Raw genomic sequence first — 22,381 nt, 5'->3', positions numbered from 1 at the left:
TGTTACATTATGCTTCAACATTATGCGCTAACATGTAGGGAAATTAGAATAGACTTAAAGTCACCATGTCAAACGCCAATCATACCAAGGCAAGACATGGGAGGACACACCACCATAAAGGGTTAATCTCAAAAATAACCCAGGCTCAAGAAACAAACGTCATCACTGCCTAGTTCAACATGCCAACTCAAAGTAAAACAACGCATCACCTCAGTGACGCTTGAGGGGGCTGCCTGACACGTTCAACTTGAGATAGCAGGAGTGAATGAAAGACGAAAACATAATTGAGTGGGCGACACCAAGGCTCTCTCGGTCTCACCCAAATCGTTTTTTGTGGGGAATAGAAGGGATGGAACATGGGTCACATAAACTGAGTGGGAAGCATAGGCAAAGAAGTCATAGCCAAACAGGCTGAATGGCATACTAACAAGTCCTTACACAACTAAGTAAGTGACATAAATGTAAGCCCTCATCATGAAAGATGAGCGGTATAAACCTAAGTTCTCACCGATTCAAGTGAGGGACAAGGTCAAAAGAGTCCTCAGCAAAATGAGAGACAAAACACAAACAACGCTATGTAGAGCTAAAAGCTCAACAGTAAATCCCCATACAACTAAGTAGGGGAACAAAGAGGTTAAGCGAAGCAGAATATGCAAGCCCATACTGAAAAAGAATGCAAAGCAAGAATAAAGCAAAGACGTAAAAACAACTAACTTAGTGGGCAAGCATAGAAAACATGATGAGAAACGCTAGAAAATAGTACACGTTTCCTAGCCCGTGCGGAAACCCAACTTAAGTGGTTTCACCTTGAAGGAGAAGGGGAATGCTAAGTTAGGGTTTAGGCACTGTTATACCGTAACTAAGCAAAAACCCCAGTAAGAAGGCAGGCAGGAAGAAATAAACAATAGACAAAGTAACAGTAGAAGTCATCAAAATACATACATATTATCAAGCTGAACCTCCACCAACCAGGGTGAAGAAACATTCAGCCAAGAGTTAAAACATTCACAGACTAAACCCTCACCCACCAAGGTGAGGAAACATTACGCCAAAAGTTGAAGAAGCAAAGAAACCAAGTTAAGCTGGACAAACCTAACAAGAAAGAAATAAAAAGTGTTAAGTACAAACACAAAAATAATATAATCTTTGGCGACTATACACCCCAAAGACAAAAACAAGCACTACCTAGTAACTACAGATCTAGGTGAGGGAAACTCTGAAGAACCACTGGAGGATGGGGGAGATAGCCGCCAAAACCTTTATTTCTCATCAACCAAAGTCTCCACTCCTATGGCGGCAGCAATTTCAAGGTAAAAAGGAACCTCTAAATTCAGTACGGCATGGTTGGGAACCTTGCAATTAACAACACGAGGGTGGTCAGTAGGAAAGTTGTGGCGATCAGCGTTCCCAGCTAGATTAACCTTAGCCCAAAAGGCCTTAAAACAAGCCTGTTGTTCCTCACCCTCTCCATACAGGATGCTCACACAGCGGGCTTCCGCTTTCCAGCCCCTATCATAACGATCAATAAGCGACTTGGCAAAGGCCGGAGAAAGCACAAATAACTTAAGTGCTTCTTTCTTAGCTGCTGCAAGCTCACCCTCTCGCCCAGCCTGTAGTCAGGCCACCTCAGCTTCCAAAGATTGCACCATGACTTGAGAAAATCCCAGCTCCCTCTCAAAGTTTGGCAGTTTAGTCTTGAGGGGTTGGAGCTCCTCCAGCTGAAGTTAAAGGGGGTCCACTCTCTCCTTCAGGGGGGTCACCTCACCAGCAAGCGCATCCCTCTCAGAGCTGACCCGCTGAATCTCCTTGTCCTTTTCAATAAGAGCAGCATTCTGATTCTAGTACTTTTTCTCCATTGTAAGCAAGGCATTGGCCAAGTCACCAACACACTTGGTAAGCTGCAAAATGGCAGATAACAGAAAAAACAACAAGTTAGAATAAAAAGGCAAGGCAAGTGAGAAGGAGAGAAGGAAAAGCTAAAGCAAACAGAAAATACCAAAACGTAAAGCATAAAGCATACTGACCTTCTGAAGATCATGGCACACAATGGCAGCTGGAAGGCTGACTCAGCCACTAGTAGAGTCAGCAGGGAGGCGAATACCCTGAGTAAGGCGGTATCCCAAAGTACCACCCTGTTGCGAGTTATCCACAAAGAGAGACTCGTCAGCCCGAACATTCATCAGAGGTCGAAAGAGAGCATTCTCAAACCCAGCTAGGCATAGAATAGGGCGGAAAGTAGCATCAATAGGCACCTCCCCAAACTATATGGGCCCAGTAGGGCGAAAAGTGCCACCAGCAAATATAAAAGTCGTTGAGAGTGGATTCTCAAACGTATCACTCAAGAATAGGCGAAAACAACAATTGAGCTCACTAGAGTAATGGGTGCCAATATCCTTCACATCAGTGTCACTAGGAAGCCCAATGTTGGCAGAATGAGAAGCAAGGGAATCTAGAGCTAAAGAGGTGCGAGCCCTCTTGGCAGCAGGTTGCTCTTCGCCAACCGAGGGTGAAACCATAAGGTCATCCTCCAAGTCGATAAATTGGGGAGCCCGTTGCTGAGTCCCTGCAGGCTGAGAATGACCACCCCTGCTGGCACTCCGTAAGCGGCCTGGAAGCCCAACAGAGCGAGGAGTGATTTTAGGGAGCTCCTTGATAACATCATCAGGCAGCTCGAAGTCAGAACTTTCAACAGTAGGAATAACAGGTTCCTTAGCAGCAAAGGAAGTACCAATGCTGGTAGTAGAGAGCAGAACATGCTCAGCAGAAGTTGTGGGTTTTTCGCCCACCGCAGCATTAGTATCAACCCCCACCTTAGGGGGAAAGTTGAGAAACCTGTCAGCAAAATCGTCAACATCATCCTTTTTGGATCACCAGAAGCTTGTTTCTCTAATTCATGTACTTGGGAGGACTGAGGTGCCACCTGGCCAGAAGCCGCAGCAGGTTCCTTAACAGAACATGAAGTTCATTGCGCCACTAACGCCTCAAGTCCCGAAGTAACTGTAGGGTTTCGTAGTGACCCGACACTACGCGGAAGGAAACCCCCCAAGACCCGCCCCTTAATTAAAGCAATTAACAAGCATAATAAACTTAATCAAGCAAGATTAAGAACAAGAATTATACCTTTGTTGCGTGCTTCGCTCTCGAAGAGCTCTTACTTCAAAATCCCGAAACTACGAGATCTCCGACGGATCGTACCTTCGACCCGACCCGAGCATCCCAAGTCTTGAAGGTTAGTCAAGACCCGGACAAACAAAACTATGAGTTTTACGAATCAAAGGTTTACTCTAATTGCAAGAGTTGCCTTTTTAATTCCACTCAAGGTTATCCATTTCCCAACGCCCTTGAAGGGTATTTATAAGGAAATAGGTCCTTGGTTTTCAATCTCCCACCAATCTGGGAGAGTTGAAAAATCAATGATTTATTTAATTTCCAAATTAAATAAATAATCAACTAAATCATATTGCGACAAGTGGCATGATCATGTGCAAAGGAGTAGTGCCCAAGGTTAGGTGGGGGACCATATGCCTTGCTCCCCAAGGCCCTTGATTGGTCCCCACAAGCTTCCTCAAAACCGCCATATGGCTGTTGGGCTGGCAGCCAGCTAGCGTGCCAGCTAGCGCTCCCAGTTAGCATTGCCCAGCAGCATCCCACCTAGCCAGTGCTTGCTATGTACTGGTGCTGCCTATGTGCTGGTGCTGGCGCTGGTGCTATGTGCTGGCGCCCAGTGCTACTAGCACATAGTGTTGGTCCTGGCCCCAGCAGCCCACGCACTAGCTGGCGCACATGCCTCGTATAGAATGCACCAGCCTCGCACCATGCACCAGCCTCGCACCATGCACCAGCCTCGCACCACGCATCAGCCTCGCACCTCCCACCATGCACCAACCTCGCACCACGCACCACGCACCAGCCTCGCACCACGCACCATGCACCAGCCTCGCACCATTGCTAGCCCAGCCGGCGAGCCTACGCACGCAAGGGCCTAGCATGCGTGCTGGGAGATGCTTCCAGGCACCCTCGCACTAGCACACACACGCCAGTGCCTAGCACTGCTATGCTTGGTGCGAGGCACGCACACACATACATGCACATGCGCCTATGCCCAGCACTGCAATGGCTGTGCTAGGTGCGTGTGTGGCCCTGCCATGCGCACCTAGGCATCCAGGCAAGCAAGCTGTTGTGCCGTGATGGGCTGCCTGGTGCCCCTGGTGCGCCTAGTGCTTACGATGAGCTTCCAGGTGCTCCTGGTGCGCCTAGTGCTAGCGATAGGCTACCAGGTGCTCCTGGTTCGCCTATTGCTTGCGATAGGCTGCCAGGTGCACCTGGTGCGTCTAGTGCTTGCGATAGGCAGCCAGGTGCTCCTGGTGCGCCTAGTGCTTGCGATAGGCAGCGATGGTGCCCAGGCATCATGCTAGGGCTGCGATAGCGCCTAGGCATGATACTAGGGCTACGATGGTGGCCTAGCACACCTAGTGTGCTTAGGCTTGCGCTTAGCCAAGCTAGGTGCATGCTAGCTCAAACTAGCTTAGCATCCACATGGTTAGACCATTGTGGTGATATGGCTACGCTCGTACTTGTCGCTTGTGATTTTGAGACGCTCGGCCTCGACGCCCTAGGCTCGATGTCCGACGTTTGTATTCGTAAAACTCTGTTGACTCATTAAATCCTTTCGGATTAATTCGTCGTCTTGGATCGGTGATTCGGTTGGGTTCGACCCGAAGGGTTCAGTTAAGATTAAGCTGTAATATCAATTGTACCTCGATATTACTGATCGGAAGCGGCCTCCACCTAGGCATTCCGATCACTTGATCTCACTGAAGAATTAACTCTGTAATAATTCTGAACCCTTTATCGGAAGAATACACTTCTTGGAAGGACACCATTCCTTTCAATCTCCCACTTGTCCTTCCGGACAAGTGTGCATACAATGTATAGCCCATTTCCTATGTCTCTTAATGTTTCTTCGTGAACTATATGGTAAGATTCATCGTCATCTTTATTACTTTCAGAAGTGTTTCTCGATCTCCGAGGTCGACTGTCAATAAGCAGATGATTTCTAAAATCCATCTGAGCACTGCCATGCATTTTCACAGTCTCGCTCTTCGAGCGGCCTTGTAAACAACAAAACATTTTCCCTATTGTTAATAAGGGGACAATCCCAGTCTTGCATTGTAAGTTCCTCTTACTAAGAGGACTTAGTCTCCCGAGTGTTCCCGTTATGATCCACAGTTACGGCAGACGTTAGTAAACATCAAAGAGTCTAGTACTCAAACAAGAAAAATTCACAATACTCATAGTTAGAGGAAACAGGTTCCGATAGTCATAATGAGAAATGTACTTATGACAATTTTGAAATTTCTTAAAGTACTCTCATAGGTCTTATCTAGTACAGTTCCAAATTGTACCTGTGCAAATGATTTATGACTTTCACGTCCTCGCAACACAAGAAACGGTGTTGTAAATCATACTACACACTAATCTGTGGCGGTCATCAATCGTCCATCTGTTAGATGACCTCGATTAGGGACAATTTTCGATTTAAATATTCAATGTTCACTTAACAGGTGTTTCTTTATCCAAGACATAGCCTTGATACCCTGTTTTGAATATTTCCGTAAATCGAATGGACTCATTATTTAATTCTAAACCACAATTAAATAGTAATGGAGTGAATGATAAATTTGCACAAAATTAATTACTCCATAAATGAATGGTTTCATTACAGTGTCTTACATTAAACATCGTATTTAATTAAAACACATGTATAGAGAATTTCAAAGCCAGTCTCCAACATGCTTGATTCCCATCGCCTCAATGTGCTTGTTGTGTTTCACTTGACGCAGCGCTTTAGTCAAAGGATCGGCCACATTATCATCTGTGCTAATCTTATAAATTCTTATTTCACCTTCGGATTTCCATTCCCTTATCATGTGAAATCGCCTTTGCACATGTTTGACCTTCTGGTGATCTCTCGGCTCCCTGGCCTGAGCGATACCTCCATTGTTATCACAATAGAGGACTATCGGCCCCTTGACTAAGGGTACAACACCAAGTTCGCTGATGAACTTGCGAATCCAAACAGCTTCTAAAGCGGCCAAGTACTTGGCTTCAGTTGTAGAGTCTGCAGTGGTGCTCTGCTTGGCACTCTTCCAGCTGAACGCTCGTCCATTCAGACAGAATACGTATCCTGACTGTGACTTCGAGTCTTCTCTGTCAGTTTGGAAGCTAGCGTCGGTGTAACCTTCAACAACCAGTTCTTTGTGGCCTCCATACACCAGGAATTTATCCTAGTTCCTTTTCACGTACTTAAGGATGTTCTTGGCCGCAGTCCAATGCGCCTCTCCTGGGTTTGATTGGTATCGACTCGTTGCACTCAGGGCATACGATATATCTGGCCTTGTACATATCATGGCATACATGATCGATCCGATCAGCGAAGCATATGGGATCTAATTCATTCTTTCTCGCTCAACAGGTGCCTGTGGACACTGTTTCTTGCTGAGAGTTATGCCATGGGACATGGGTAAATGCCCTCTCTTGGCATTCTCCATGTTGAATCGAGCCAGTACCTTATCAATGTAAGTACTCTGGCTTAATTCAATCATCCTTTTAGATCTATCTCTGTAGATCTTGATGCCCAATATGTACCGTGCCTCTCCTAAGTCCTTCATTGAAAAGCACTTTCCCAACCAGCCCTTTACGGACTCCGATAATTTTGTGTTGTTTCCAATGAGAAGTATGTCATCAACATACAGGACTAGGAATGCAATATCACTCCCACTGACCTTCTTGTATACACAAGATTCATCTGGATTCCTGATAAAACCAAACTTGCTAATGGCTTCATCAAATCGCAGATTCAAACTTCTGCTGGCTTTTTAAGTCTATAAATGGACTTCTTCAGTTTGCAAACCTTTCCAGCGTTACCTGGATCGACAAAACCTTCTGGCTGTGTCATATACACAGTTTCTTCCAAAATTCCATTTAGGAAGGCGGTTTTGACATCCATCTGCAATATTTCATAATCGTAATATGCAGCAATCGCTAGGATGATCCGGACGGATTTTAGCATTGCAACTGGTGAAAAAGTTTCATCATAGTCAATCCCGTGGATTTGTCTATAACCTTTTTCCACCTGTCTAGCTTTGTATATCGATACATTTCCATCCTTGTTTGTCTTCACTTAGAAGATCCATTTGCAACCAATGGGTGTATAACCCTCGGGCAAATTCACCAAGTCCCAGACTTGATTTTCAGACATGGAGTCCATCTCGGATCTCATGGCCTCTTGCTATTTTGCAGAGTCGGGGCTCGTCATAGCTTGCTTGTATGTCTCTGGCTCATCACCATCCATGACTAGGATGTCCTGATCATCGGTTAAGACGATACTGAGGTATCTGTCTGGTTGAGATCTTTGCCGTTGCGACCTACGAAGGGTAATCGGTTGAGCATTTTCGTTGTCAGTTTGATTCTGACCAATCTTCTTAGATGTTTCCAAAGCATCTAGATTATCAGTTTTGTCAGGTTGACATTGTTGCTCGTCCTCTCAAACTTCGTCAAGTTCGATTTTCCTCCCCCTTGTCATTTTGGAAAGGTGATCCTTCTCCAAAAAGACACCATCACGAGCAACAAAGACTTTGTTCTCGATTTATTGTAGAAGTAATACCCTTTGGTTTCTTTTGGGTATCCCACAAAGAAACACTTATCCGATTTGGGGTGAAGTTTGTCCGAAATTAATCGCTTGACATATGCTTCGCATCCCCAAATCTTAAGAAAAGACAACCTAGGAGGTTTCTTAGTCCATAATTCATATGGAGTCTTTTCAACAGCTTTTGACGGAGCTCTATTTAGTGTTAGTGCTGCAGTTTGTAGCGCATGTCCCCAGAAAGAGATAGGGCGTTCACTAAGACCCATCATTGATCGAACCATGTCTAACAAGGTTCGATTCCTCCGTTCGGACACTCCGTTCAATTGTGGAGTTCCGGGAGGTGTCAACTCTGAAAGAATACCATTTCTTTCAAGTGATTGTCGAATTCATGGCTCAAATATTCGCCACCTCGATCCGATCGAAGTGCTTAAATTTTCTTGCCAAGTTGATTTTCAACTTCTTTCTGAATTTTTTGAATTTCTCAAAGGATTCAGATTTATTTGACATTAAGTAGATATAGCCATATCTACTAAAATCGTCTGTGAAGGTGATGAAATATCGGTAACCTTGTCTTGCGGGTGTACTCATTGGTCCACATACATCCGTGTGTATTAGACCTAATAAGTCACTTGCCCTTTCTCCCAACTTGGAGAATGGTTGGTTTATCATCTTGCCTAATAGACATCCTTTGCAATTTTCAAACGACTCTAAGTCGAATGAGTAAAGAACACCTTCTTGAAGAAGTTTCTTGATGCGTTTGATGTTAATATGGCCAAGACGACAATGCCACAAGTAGGTTTGATTCGACTCGATGGTCTTAGTTCATTTGGTATCAATCCTTTGTCTAATCATATGTAAAACATGCAATTTCCATTGAATATATATTTGTAAGACAATTTCGAAACAACTATTGTTAAAGTCTTACATGCAAAATAACTAGGTGTCCAACACCAAGGATCATAGTATGTTCAAAAGCATGATGAAAAACTAAGATTAGTTTTAATTACATCTCAAAGACAAAATAGTGCATGCAAGCATGACCGAAAAACCATCTTCGTCGTCCACTTGTCCATGAACCAACACTTGATAAGCTTCTCACTTGGTCCCTGAAAAGGCAACATAAAGGGAGTCATACTTGGTATCTAATACCTATGATAAGCCTAATTCACAAGTGTTTAGGAAGATACCTGAGGTAGTCGGTATGTTCCCCTCTTCCTTGAAGAGCATGCATTCTTTCTTGTAGTGGCCTTGTATGCCACAATGGAAGCATCTCATCTTTGCCTTGACCTTCTTGAACTCCTTCTTCTTAGCTCTCAAGGGACTTTTGGTCATTCCATAGGCGGTGGCTTGGCTAAGATGTTGCACCACCTCCTTGAGGGAGCGTGTCTCTTTTCCCGCAGCTATATGCACTCTAAGTGCAACATAGCCCGAGTGGAGTGAAGCAAGCAAGATATGCCCCGCCATCTCATCTTCTAATGGGATTCCGAGAAGCTGCATGTGTTTGAAAAGTCTAGTCATTCCAAGCACATGAGGTCGGAGGGGCATGCCGGGTCTCAATTTGGCATTGTAGACCTTTGTCCAAAGTCGGCGCCTTTCCTTAGCAAGACATCCCACATTTGGTGGCTTTATCCTCATGTTTGAGAGTGACCTAGTCAAGTCAAACACGAGGCCATCAAAGGTTACATTGTCACTCTTGGTGACTCTTACATTGACACCATCCTCAAGTGCTTTGAGGAACATGTCCGGGAGATAGGAGGTAAGACTTTCCTTCCAATCTTCCGGGATGGAATTTGCCATAAGTCGTGAGACCTTTTTGCAATTGGAAGACTATTCTTCATGAGCCTCATCGGTCATGATCCCTTTGGCAAAGAAGCTTGGAATAAGAGTATCAAGAGTATACTCCAAGGAACGATTCCGGAGAGTTCTTCTGAGTTCCTCCTCCCATTCCTTGAAGTTGACCAAGTTTAAGGAAAAGGCCAACTTTTCGGGGAGTTTCAGGCACATTTGGTTGTTGTTTGAGTTACTTGTAGACATTGTTCTACAATTGAAAGAATTTGAAATGAAAAACCATTCATAAATCAATAAGTTGAAATTTAAAAGGCGTTCATGCATATTTTCAATCTTATTGAGCATTTTATCCACGCATTTAAAATTGTCCCTTTTAGGCGAGAATAGAATGATTCCGAGATCCCAAAGATCAAGAAATGGTTAAGCATGCTTTGGCTTGTCTTAATCATTAAATATCTTCAGGTAAGCAACCCAATTGCTAATATCTCCAAGCTACTCTCGGTTTGATAAAATGTCGAATCTAATGCATCCTTGACATTTTATCTCTTTTTCCACGACATCTAAGGACTCCAAACTGATATCGTCGAGTTTAGCCAAGACAACTTGTATACCTAGTATACCTTACGTTCCTAGGGAAGTAGTGATGTCTCGCTTTGGCGTAGTCCATCACGTACGCGCATTAGTTCGGTAAGTGTTGTTCTTGGAACGGCAAATTTTAGCTCAATATTATTAAGGGACCTAGGGTTTCTATGTTGGTTGATTTAAGTGAACTTAACTAATCGCCGCAACATATAGAAATCCTAGACATGCATCTAGCAATCATATATAATAACAAAATATATATATATATATATATATATATATATATATATATATATATATATATATATAAAGCATAAAATGATGCATTTGGTAACTAGCATGACCCCTTGAAATCTTCAATTTCCATGGGTCTTCATCTTGGCTCGTCTTCATCGAAACGCCGTCTTGAGACATCTTGCCCAAAATAAATAAACTAGCTAGAACGACTAAGATTAATCTAATAGTACAAAAATACTTAACGGTTCGCAGACCGTATTTAGATTTACAAAAATACATAACGGAACGCAGTCCGTATTTTCTATCCTAGTCGGGCCCCACTAGTTGCCATTTTCAATAACCTGTTTTGAAAACAATCTTCCATTCACCCATTCACTATTTGTGAATGGCCCATGCAATTTTACGAAATACATAATTAAACATACAAAACTAGTAACTAACTTAGGTGGTTAATCCGATTAACGCGCCTAATTAAAACTAGTCAAAGTTGTTTAATCCATTATTTCTAAAAGAAAAATGCTCACGCAATTAATTAAGCTCCCACTAAATTCCGCATCCATACTTAATTAATCCGATTAATTAAGTCGGCATAACCCATAATTTGTCAAATTTTTGCAAAACCGAAAATCGAGGTTTTTAACCTCATTAAAATAATTACTTAAAATTATTAAAATTGGAAAAGTTGCAAAATCATAGCTCAAACATTAAGCAAAACGTCCCACTAAAACCCTTAGTGGGTGCGCACCATGGCTGCTAGGCAGCCCATGGCCTGGTGCTGTGGTGCGTGATGCTAGCATGCTGCGCCGAGCACAGTCAGCTACGCTGCTAGCACCAGCAGCCTGCCAGGCATGCTACGCATGCTGGCTAGCAAGCTGGCGCCTACCAGCAAGTGGTGCGCTGGGCTGGTGCTTGCTGCCATGCTGCCTAGAAACATCCCCTCGCAAGCCAGCCCCTTTGCCACTGCTCCACGCACATCAGCCCGAAGCCTCCCCGCCACACAGCACTGCACAACATCACCATGGCTCACCCCTGTGCGCACCATAGGCAGCCACATGTGGGCTGCTAGGCAGCCCGACTAGCCTTGGTGGCGCTTAAGCGTTTGGCCTTGATTTGCGTGCCATTTCACTCGGAATTTTAATTCCGATTTGTGTGTGACAAAAATTAATTCTAAATTACATTTTAGAATCAATTTGCGGAAAAAATAAAATAAAATAAAATAAGTCTTAAATAAATTTAATTTTTATTGGTGCACAAGCCTAAATTATCCAAAAAAATTTATTTTGAACAAAATTAGGTCTTTCTTTATGCTTAAAATAAAATGAGCTATGTCCATAATTAATCTTGCCAATATGCAAATTAATAATGGATTTGACAAATGGGAGTTGGAAAAATAAACTAATCATCTAATGAAAATTTTTCCAACTTTCATACTTGGGTAAAATACCAAGATTACATCTTCCAATATGAAGATTAATCAAATTTTACTCACAAGTATTTGAACTTGATGGATTTTAATCAACCAAACATGAAAAATCCAAACTTTGTTCAATATGGAATTTAGGGTTAGGGTTCCAATCATTTAAACCTTTAAAGATTAGAAATTTAACATTATAGAAACTTAAAATTACAAGTTCACAACAAGCTTTCACATTTTATTGCAATTTATTTGCAAAATTTGTGAAAAACAAGTTTATGTGAAAAATGGTATATCAACTTAAGCACTAATAAAAACTCAATTATTATGCTTAAGGATATTTTTAAAACCAGTAGATTAGTGATGCAAATGTGCATTTAATCTAACCTTGTAATGCTTGCATTAATCAAGGCTTAAAAGAATTAAAATTTTCGTTGAAAAACGAAAAACCCCAGAAAAAATGGGTTTCTGGTTCGAATTTGGCTTCTGGCAAGCCCTCAAAAAGATTGAATCTGTTCCAGAATGTCGATTTCACCCAAAAATCACTATTTTTTAGCCAAAATCTGGGTTCGACAACCAAATCGAGTATAAAACCGAGTTTTAAAATTAATTAAAACGAGCATCTAATCTAATTAGAAGAACATGAACCAGAAAAATAAACTCTTTTAAAACACCTTGATTAATAAGTAATTGCAAAAATTAAAAGGAGCATGGCTCCGATACCGCTGTAGGGTTTCGTAGTGACCCGACAATACGCGGAAGGAAACCCCCCCAAGACCCACCCCTTAATTAAAGCAATTAACAAGCATAATAAACTTAATCAAGCAAGATTAAGAACAAGAATTATACCTTTGTTGCGTGCTTCGCTCCCGAAGAGCTCTTACTTCAAAATCCCGAAACTACGAGATCTCCGACGGATCGTACCCTCGACCCGACTCGAGCGTCCCAAGTCTTGAAGGTTAGTCAAGACCCAGACAAACAAAACTATGAGTTTTACGAATCAAAGGTTTACTCTAATTGCAAGAGTTGTCTTTTTAATTCCACTCAAGGTTATCCATTTCCCAACACCCTTAAAGGGTATTTATAGGGAAATGGGTCCTTGGTTTATAATCTCCCACCAATGTGGGAGAGTTGAAAAATCAATGATTTATTTAATTTCCAAATTAAATAAATTATCAACTAAATCATATTGTGACAAGTGGCATGATCATGTGCAAAGGAGTAGTGCCCAAGGTTAGGTGGGGGACCATATCCATTGCTCCCCAAGGCCCTTGATTAGTCCCCACAAGCTTCCTAACAACCGCCATATGGCTGCTGGGCTGGCAGCCAGCTAGCGTGCCAGCTAGCGCTGCGAGCTAGCACTGCCCAGCGGCATCCTAACCAGTCAGTGCTTGCTGGGCAATGTTGGCGCTGGTGATGTGTGCTGGCGCCCAGTGCTGCTAGTACAAAGTGCTGGTGCTGGCCCCAGCAGCCCACGCACTAGCTGGCGCACATGCCTCGTATAGCATGCACCAGCCTCGCACCATGCACCAGCCTCGCACCACGCATCAGCCTCGCACCACGCATCAGCCTCGCACCTCGCACCACACACCAGCCTCGCACCACGCACCACGCACCACGCACCAGCCTCGCACCACGCACCATGCACCAGCTTCGCACCATTGCTAGCCCAGCCAGCGAGCCTACGCACGCAAGGGCCTAGCATGTGTGCTGGGCGATGCTGCCAGGCACCCTCGCACTAGCACACATACGCCAGTGCTTAGCACTGCTATGCTTAGTGCGAGGCACACACACATATACATGCACATGCGCTATTGCCCAGCACTGCGATGGCTGTGCTTGGTGCGTGTGTGGCCCTGCCATGCGCACCCAGGCATCCAGGCAAGCACGCTGCTGTGCTGCGATGGGCTGCCTGGTGCGCCTAGTGCTTGCGATGGGCTGTCAGGTGCTTCTGGTGCGCTTAGTGCTTGCGATAGGCTGCCAGGTGCTCCTGGTGCGCTTATTGCTTGCGATAGGCTGCCAGGTGCTCCTGGTGCGTGTAGTGCTTGCGATAGGCTGCCAGGTGCTCCTGGTGCGCCTAGTGCTTACGATAGGCAGCGATGGTGCCCAGGCATCATGCTAGGGTTGTGATGGTGCGCCTAGCACACCTAGTGTGCTTAGGCTTGCCTTTAGCCATGCTAGGGCTGCGTGCGCCTAGCACACCTAGTGTGCTTAGGCTTGCGCCTAGCCATGCTAGGTGCATGCTAGCTCGAACTAGCCTAGCATCCACATGGTTAGACCATTGTGGTGCTACGGCTACGCTCGTACTTGTCGCTTGTGATTTTGAGACGCTCAGCCTCGACGCCCTAGGCTCGATGTCCGACGTTTGTATTCGTAAAACTCTATCGACTCATTAAATCCTTTCGGATTAATTTGTCGTCTCGGATCGGTGATTCAATTGGGTTCGACCCAAAGGGTTCAGTTAAGATTAAGCTGTAATATCAATTGTACCTCGATATTACTGATCCGAAGCGGCCTCCACCTAGGCGTTTCGATCACTTGATCTCACTGAAGAATTAACTCTGTAATAATTCTGAACCCTCTATCGGAAGAATATACTTGTTGGAAGGACACCATTCCTTTCAGTAACTTCCCTCGACATGTTCCGAGGTGCCAGTCGACTCCCCACAATAGAAGATGAAGGTTTAGCTTCAATTCTGCTAGTCCCAGCAAGGTCTGTAGTGGTCACATTACCAAAAACAGACCATAATTCAGCAGGGGCCAAGCAAACTTCACCCTTTAAAGCACCAGCGTAAACCTCCAAAGTATCAAAGAGCTAGGGGGGTTGTCACGGGTGGTAGTAATAGGGTCCTTTCAATTATCTAACAGGCCGAGAATCTGCCTATCCAACTTGTCATAACCTGAAATAGCAGATAGACGACAACAGAGGAAAACATAAGACAAGGGTAGACAGAAATGAGAAGAAAAAAATGCACTAGGAAGTAAGAAGAAGAAGGACATACCAAGCTCATGAGAAGAGCACAAGTGCATGGCAGAAAGCTGCACGTTGCCCACAATATAAAGAGAGTTGGGCAGCCAGATCTTAGAATACTTTGAATCGCTTGTACCCACTCCCTACAGCGCATCAAAAGCATGCGTCTCCTAGCCAGCCTCGGTGTGAGCAACAGTTACCCCAACCATGTTAGTACGAATGAGACTAAAGTTACACGGCACTACAAATCCCTGAAACGACCAAGCTTGGGGTAAGATAATACTCTCCCTCCCTACGGGCCACATAATACCAACCAGACTCAGAGGAGCCAAAGGACGACCTCTTCAAGCTCATCAAGGATTTGAACAAGTTTAGCGATTCAGGGTAGCACCGGAAGCACAAGAACCATAGTAGGAAAATTAAAGTGTGTAGGGAAGCAGGGTGCAACAAAGCGATACAGAGGTTGAAAGAACGAAAAACCTTGTCCAGAGTGGTGTCCAAAGAAAACTGTAAGCCTAAGTACAGCTGGGAGGCAAAAACAGCGATGTGCCTAGTAGGAGGAGCGGATAGCTTCGAGCCCTTAGTAGGGAGAACTAGCTTGTAACTTGGCCCAAACTCATAGAATTTCTGGCCTATTGAAGCCAATTCCAACCTCTCAGCATCCTTACGCTAGTTGGAATCTAGTGTGCAATTCTTGGGACCATGACACCTGTCGTCAAGATTGAAGTCAGATTTCCCTTCCTCCACAAGCTCAATAACATATATGGGCTGGCAATCTTGAAAAGCTTGCTCAGTGGGAGACTCATCAGCTTTGCTCATACTCTTGGCTTGGGAAGGAGACGGTAAAGGAGTTGGAGAACGACCACCCCGCACTACATAGTGATCAAACCGATTCACGTCAGCCATATCATCAAGCCAAGCAAAACTGTTTAAAGTCTGGACATGGGGAATGGGACTAACTAGAGACACATAAGAGGGATTAGCCTTAACCTCATCAGCTAACTGTTTATGGCGCATTGCGCGCATTCTCAAACGCATAAGATGCGGGATGACAACCCCATTGGTTCTCGCTCACAGTAAGGATCAAAGAAATAGGGGAGAGTTTTAGAACGAAAAGGGCGAAAAGCGCTGTTGGCAGCAGGGCGACTACCGCCCGACCCAGATCCAGCTGGAGGGGTCACAGCAGTACCCACCCTGCTCCTCGCAGGTAAGGTGTCACCCGGCATAACTGCTCGCAAGAGGCTGTAGAAGTAAAAGAAGTTCGCTCAAAACGCTCACCTAAGCAAGACGGCTCAGGGGAAGAATCGGACTCAGTACGCACAGAAGGGGAACTTGGATTTTGACTGTCAGTAGAGTCAAACATCTTAAGGTCTACAAACAACAAAAAAGCCCCCAAAAGATAAAGAAAATTGGGTGCAAAAGCAAAATCAGTTACGCTCCAAGAGCAAATTCAAAAGGACTAGAGCAGCAGAAGAGGAAAAATTGCAAAAACAGAAGCAAAAAAAGCACAGACAAACAACAATAGAGGGAAACATGGGCAATAGCAATCAAACTCAAAAAAAGACTCAATCTTACGAAGAAAAACTGAAAAGAAACGCAATTGAGTAAACAAAAATGAGGAAAAAGGCACAAAGAAAGTACCTTTACGGAGAAAATCACAAGAGCAAAGGAGCATGGCAACAATATCGACACCAAAAAATCCAAGAATGGGAGCGAAGACTTCAAACTACAACCAAAGAAGATAATTGTCACAATGTAGAACAAAAATTCGGGGGAAATAAGCAAATAAAGGAGAAAAAATAGAACAAAAACGAAGGCAAAAAAGGAAAAAGGGGAGAACTTACAACAACAACAAGGGAGCGACGATTGGAAATGGCGAGAGCGAAAAATTTGAAAAAGGAAGATGAAAAGTGAGAAATGAAAAAAGGGGAAGTAAAAAGGAAGATGCAAAGTAGGTTAGCTCCTACTGAGCTACCCTATGCTCTTAACATTGCCCAAGGGGTGCGCTCTCATCCCAACCTAAATCTCCGGGCTCAAACTCAGGGCAGAGGCTCAGGTCAGAGCCTCTGGGCAGAATCACGATAATAAGTCAGCCACACAGGTTAAAGGCGCTGGGCAAAAGCAAGATAAGTCGGCCACAGGTGACCGGGGCTCAAACTCAGGGAAGAGCTTTTGGTCAGAGGCCCTAGGCAGAAGCACGATAAGTCAGCCACAAGCTGACCGCCTAGGCTAGGGTTATGATACACTATAAATACCCCTAGACTCACCATAAGAAAAGGTGGTTGAATAATCATTCTCCCTCTCTAAAAAGCATATTAAGCTTATTATTCCCTCAAAAGGAAAACACTTACTTAGCCACCGGAGGGGGGTTCCTCAAAGCCACCCCCAAGGGTAGTTTACGTTCTCTCTCTTGCAGGTCTGCCAGCCGGTGCTGGCCAAAGGTTCCGGCCGCTAGCTCGAGACCCTAGCAAGGCAGCCCAAGACCTAGTCGTGCCGTCAGTGGTTAAGCGACCCTCACCGGAACCACACCCAAAACAATTGGCGCTAGAAGGAGGGGGTGAACCAAACTGACTTGAAAGCACTAGCCGACTGAATTAATTAAGGGCCATCAAGTGAGAGAACTAAAGAAAACCTTAAGCCGCCTCCAACCAAGGTGGTGGTTGGAAGTTGATCGTAAATTTCAGTTCCAGTTTCATTTAGATTTAGCTCAAAAATACCAACCCACAACCAAAAAAGTGGATCAACCCATTTACAAAGCCCTAAAATTACAGCCAAAATGGTGACAAACAAAATCACATATATCAATCTATATTTAATCAGATCTGATGAGATGATCATTTTCGAATAGTAGGTACGAAAGAGCTCACGAGATTCCCACCTGCTTCGAACTTCCGCAAACACTACCGTTCCATTTTTGTGATTCAAACTTTGAGCAACACCGCACTCAACCATTGGATTCAACTACGTAAAATCAGGCCAAGTTCTCCTTCTCATATTCTATATTATATACAAGTGTATATTTAAGCACTACATTTGCTTCATTTTAAGTGAATTGCGTGAGAATGATCCAAGTCCATGATAATGTCATATAAAGATGAATTTAATCTGGGTCATGGTAGAATTGCAAGATTAAGAATTATATTTAGTGTGGGTCTGCAACTCTGCATCGTATGATGGTTAATATTGGTGTTCCCAATAATTTGCGTGAGTTATTAGTTGCACATTTTGTGATACCAAATGTGAACCTCACCTTTTACTGAAGCATGCAGTGACTTTGTTTTGGGATTATTTGAGAAGACTACCTTGGGTAAGGACATATTAGTGGGCTAATTTAGGCGCCCATGTGGGTACCATCTTTTGATTAATGGTATTATATGATTTGCTGTAGTGTTGAACTTTCGCCCAAACCCACTTGTTTGCATTCCCTGTCATAACCAAAATAGATTATGCTCTCCACGAAGTAGTTGTTCAAAGCAGCTCGATATGTGGGCAACCTCCTACAAACAATATATTTGAAATTCGGAGATATAAGACATGCATAGAAGGTGTTCACCGAAATGCCCATGAGACATTTTTAGAGCTGGGTGTCAGGGATGAGCATTACATAACTACATATGAGCCTTCTGGACAATCTGAACGATAAAGTAAAGCATAATACCATAGCTGGACCTGATGCAAAGTGGACTATTACAATATACATTTACTTAATACCTTGACTTTTGGATTTACGGACATGCCCTGCCACCCATCTTCAGTATTGGGAGTGAAAAATCCAAAGGCTAAGCAAAGGGATGCTGCTGATATGGTAGTGGTGAAACCAATTAATAAGTGAAGGGCCGATTACATTATGCTTTGAATTCACGCCTTCATCGAGTAGCCTGAGAACAACATTATTACTGCAGTTTGTATTCTGGAGGCATTAAAAATAAAGCTCACTCATTAAGCTACCGGTGAACTTAATAGTTTGCGGGGTATGAAAGCCTATAAGCCACCAATTTAAAGAGCTGATTATACTGAAATAGAGTTGGTATGGTCAGCGTGAGATGGCCGGTCTTGTTATGCTACAGCCCACTTTTCAGAATTTATTCTACACCTACTTCAGAATGGGAGTGTGAAATTCAGAATCTATTTGATCATACATATAGTGAGCGACTACAAACTACGGTGTGATCGCATGACAAGGGCTTAAAAATTTGGGAAGTTGATCAGCACCAACAAAAAAAAAAAAAAATAATAAAATAAAATAAAAACGGGGGAGTATAAGTATACTATCCTGTTCTGTTCGGCTAATGGCATGACAACCAGGTCCTGTAAGCGAGTTGTTCCTAAGAAAACAAGGTAGTATGGGAATATATGTTCTGAATTTAGTCTAAAGAAGTGCAACAGGCGATAATGGCTACAGCGTGATGGTGCGACAAGTTCTCAAATATGTTCTGAATATGATGGCAGATGTCTAGTAGCCGCAAAGAATACGAATGGATTTCACGTTTACAAGCAAAAAGAAGCATTAAAACTACCTGAAACTCAAGATAAGTGTAATCAACAAATCAATGTAAGTTTCTGCAATGATCGAAAATCTACAACACAAGATCAGTCTCAAGGTCCAGTAGCTGCAAAAGAGTTTATTAGCCTGCTCTGATCAGCACAACAACGCTAATTAATGAAATTCATCTTCAAGATGCGTTAGCAAGAACTCCAGCGCAAGCAAGCGTACATTGAGTACATTGAGCGCAATTTTGGGGGAGAATGGGCGAGCAGTACCACAGGCTATTTGATCATCTTGTAAGCGCAAGCAAGCATACATTGAGCAAACTCTAGCTCATGAACAAAGAGTTTCAACTTAGCTAAATCTCAAAAGCCATCTCGACATCTTCTTTCGGTCGCATTCTCTCTCAAATAAGCATTTTAGAGCAATTTTGAGAGAGTGGACCATGTCAGCTACGGGACTCTCACGTCAGCAACTGCAACAGGAGTACAAGTTATGAACGCTTGTTATTTTGGACTAGTAGAAGGCACAACAAGAGATGGCTTACCTTATGCTAGGCTGGCAGTTCACAAGGCCTGCACAATAGATACTCTTGTTCCGCAATGTTAAAGGCTATTGATGATGCTGTCAAAGATGGTGTTGGCATAATATTAACATCTTTGGGCACGGATTTACTTTTACAAGCTGATTTCTTGAGTGAACCGATGGCAATAGCAGTGTTTCATGCGTATCAAAGGGGAGCAATGGGGTGTGCTTAGCTGGAAATAGCGTTCCAGGCCTATAAACTGCAATGAACACAGGCCCGTGGATATTAAATGTTGAAGCTTCAGTATTGATAGAGATTTATGTTCAGTCTTGCTCTCAGGAAATAATGCTAGTTGCAAAGTGAGATTACAAGTCTGAGTACTTATACGACATTACACTGGACTGATGAAATAGGGTTATAAGGGCTCCTGCAAATAAAATTGCACCGTTCTACATTTTATGATCAGTTAGTTATCAGGATAGCAAAGAGCTACTACAAATTCAGAAACTGATAAACATTCAGCATGTCAAGGTTAATAAGCTTTTCCAGAAACCTTTAATTTCATTTGGAACTATGAAAGCTCAGGTTGCTAGAATATGTGAGGGGGAGTAAGAGTACAATGTATACTCAGCTCTGATTGAGGAATGGTCGTCTTCTTCTGCTTACATTCTCCCTCTAAATATATATCCTAGAGCATTTTTGGGGCAGAATAACTGCTAATCTCTTGGGGGACAACATATTTGACCTTCGCCATTACTCAAGTTTGTTGATACCCAAATTGCAATTTTCTTTGGAACAGCATTACTAATTATTTTTTAGGTGTTAGCGAAGGCATACTACAGCAGCAGCAAGGTGTGATAAACGATGAATAAGATAGACTATTCAAGACAATGAAAACAAGTGATGAATCGCCTACAACATTTCTTCTGCCAGGAAAAATAAAATAAAATATCTTCTTAGCTTACTCTGAATTTAATTCAGAAAAATTGTAGCAGATGGTTATGACAGACGCAATGGCATAGTAAGACCCTAAATGCTAAAGAGAGGCATCCAATAGCCATGGCAAGGTGGGCAGAAAAAGGGGGGAGTAGGAGTATATGGAGAATACTATTCTGTCCTAAGTAGCGAATGATTAGAAAATTAAATTACACAGCTTGATAATGCGGTTTTACATAGAATTGTAAGAGCTCTTACTCGCAGCAACGTTGCTCAAAAAGAAGTTGGCCGCTAACAACAACAACACTATCTTCGATGGAAAATTCAGAATATGAAATGTGGAATCCACGGTGTGATCTAATATCAAGGGCTCAGGGATCAAAGACCTGACTGTTTACAACAATATTGGCCGTCTTCTCTGGTTCCATCCTCTCTCGAAATAAATATCGTATAGCACTTTTTGAGGAAGGATGGGCAGAATGGCTGCCTCCACCCCACCCCCCCCCCCCCCCCCCCATACGAGCATCAGTGAGTTCAAGCTTAGTTACGGTAAATTCTGACAAAGGAGGTTGATAAAAATCCCAGCAAAGCTGTCATATAATTTTTAATCAGCATCCATGGAAGCAAAAGGGCTGCTGCAATATTCAAAAATCAATCACCCTCAGCAGCGCCAAGATTAAAAGTCAAAGTTCACAGATATACAAGAAGCACAACAAGGCAAAGCTAAAGCATCCTTAGCAAATAACCAGCAAGCTGATTTAATGAAAATAAAAGCTTAAGTCTCAGAAATGATTGGCAGTTGGTTAGTTTGAAGACTCAAGTAATGTGTATTGCTTGAACAGCCTTAAATGTATCATCAACTCAAATGAAGTTCCCTCTAAATGATGAAGAATAAAATGCGAGGCAACATTATCGATTCCTGGAGGGTAGTATGGCAACACAAGATGGCACTTCAGCCCATTATATTCCAGGAAAAAGTCCGCAGGTTCCATCAGCACATACTAGAGAATGGCAGCCAGGAACAACGGGGAACATATTGAGCTTCAATAGAATGTCTAACAACAATCGCTGCAGCAGCTGTGACGGTTTAAGCCTACATGTTGAATATTCTGAAGCCTGGAAGCAGGGGGATCTTAGTGCAATTACCTGGTTGTGACATGATGTTTGCTATAGCAGCATAAAACCACCCGTTCGCATAGAAAAGAAGAAATATCAGACTTCTTCATCCGAAAAATCAGAACTTCTCAGTGGATAATTAGATTTTTTAAAAAAGAAGTATCAGCAAGACGACCAAATATCCCAACAGAAAAATTGGGAGTCTTTAGAGGACGAACAGATTTTTAAGCTGGAAAATCAGAATTCTCAGCAAGGTACGTTAGATTTTTCAGCAGAAAAAGTCAGAATGTTACAGCAAGGTAAGTAGATGTAGCAGCATGACAACATAAAATCTACTGCAAGGTCATCTTAAAAGTATTTTATCAAATCTAAAATTTCAGCAAGCTAGCCGGATCCTCTCAGCAGAGAAACCGGAATTTTCAGCAAGTAATCGAATTTCTTAGTAGAAAAACTTCAAGTAGGGTCATCACATACTTTAGCAGAAGAAATCGGTGTTTTTTAGCAGGGTAGACAAATTTCCAAGCTGAAAAATCAGAATTTTCAGCAGGGAAAGCATAGATCTCAGCAAGAAAAGTTCCCCAGGTCAATTATATTCTACATTCGAAACTATCAGAATATTGGAGCAATGATAGCAGACTTGGCAGCATAATAATAAAAATTCCATTTTCCTTTAAGTC

Source organism: Chenopodium quinoa, unplaced genomic scaffold (assembly GCF_001683475.1).
Source record: "Chenopodium quinoa cultivar QQ74 unplaced genomic scaffold, ASM168347v1, whole genome shotgun sequence".
NCBI classification, from domain to species: Eukaryota; Viridiplantae; Streptophyta; class Magnoliopsida; order Caryophyllales; family Amaranthaceae; genus Chenopodium; species Chenopodium quinoa.
Note: the sequence above shows the minus strand (reverse complement) of the source record.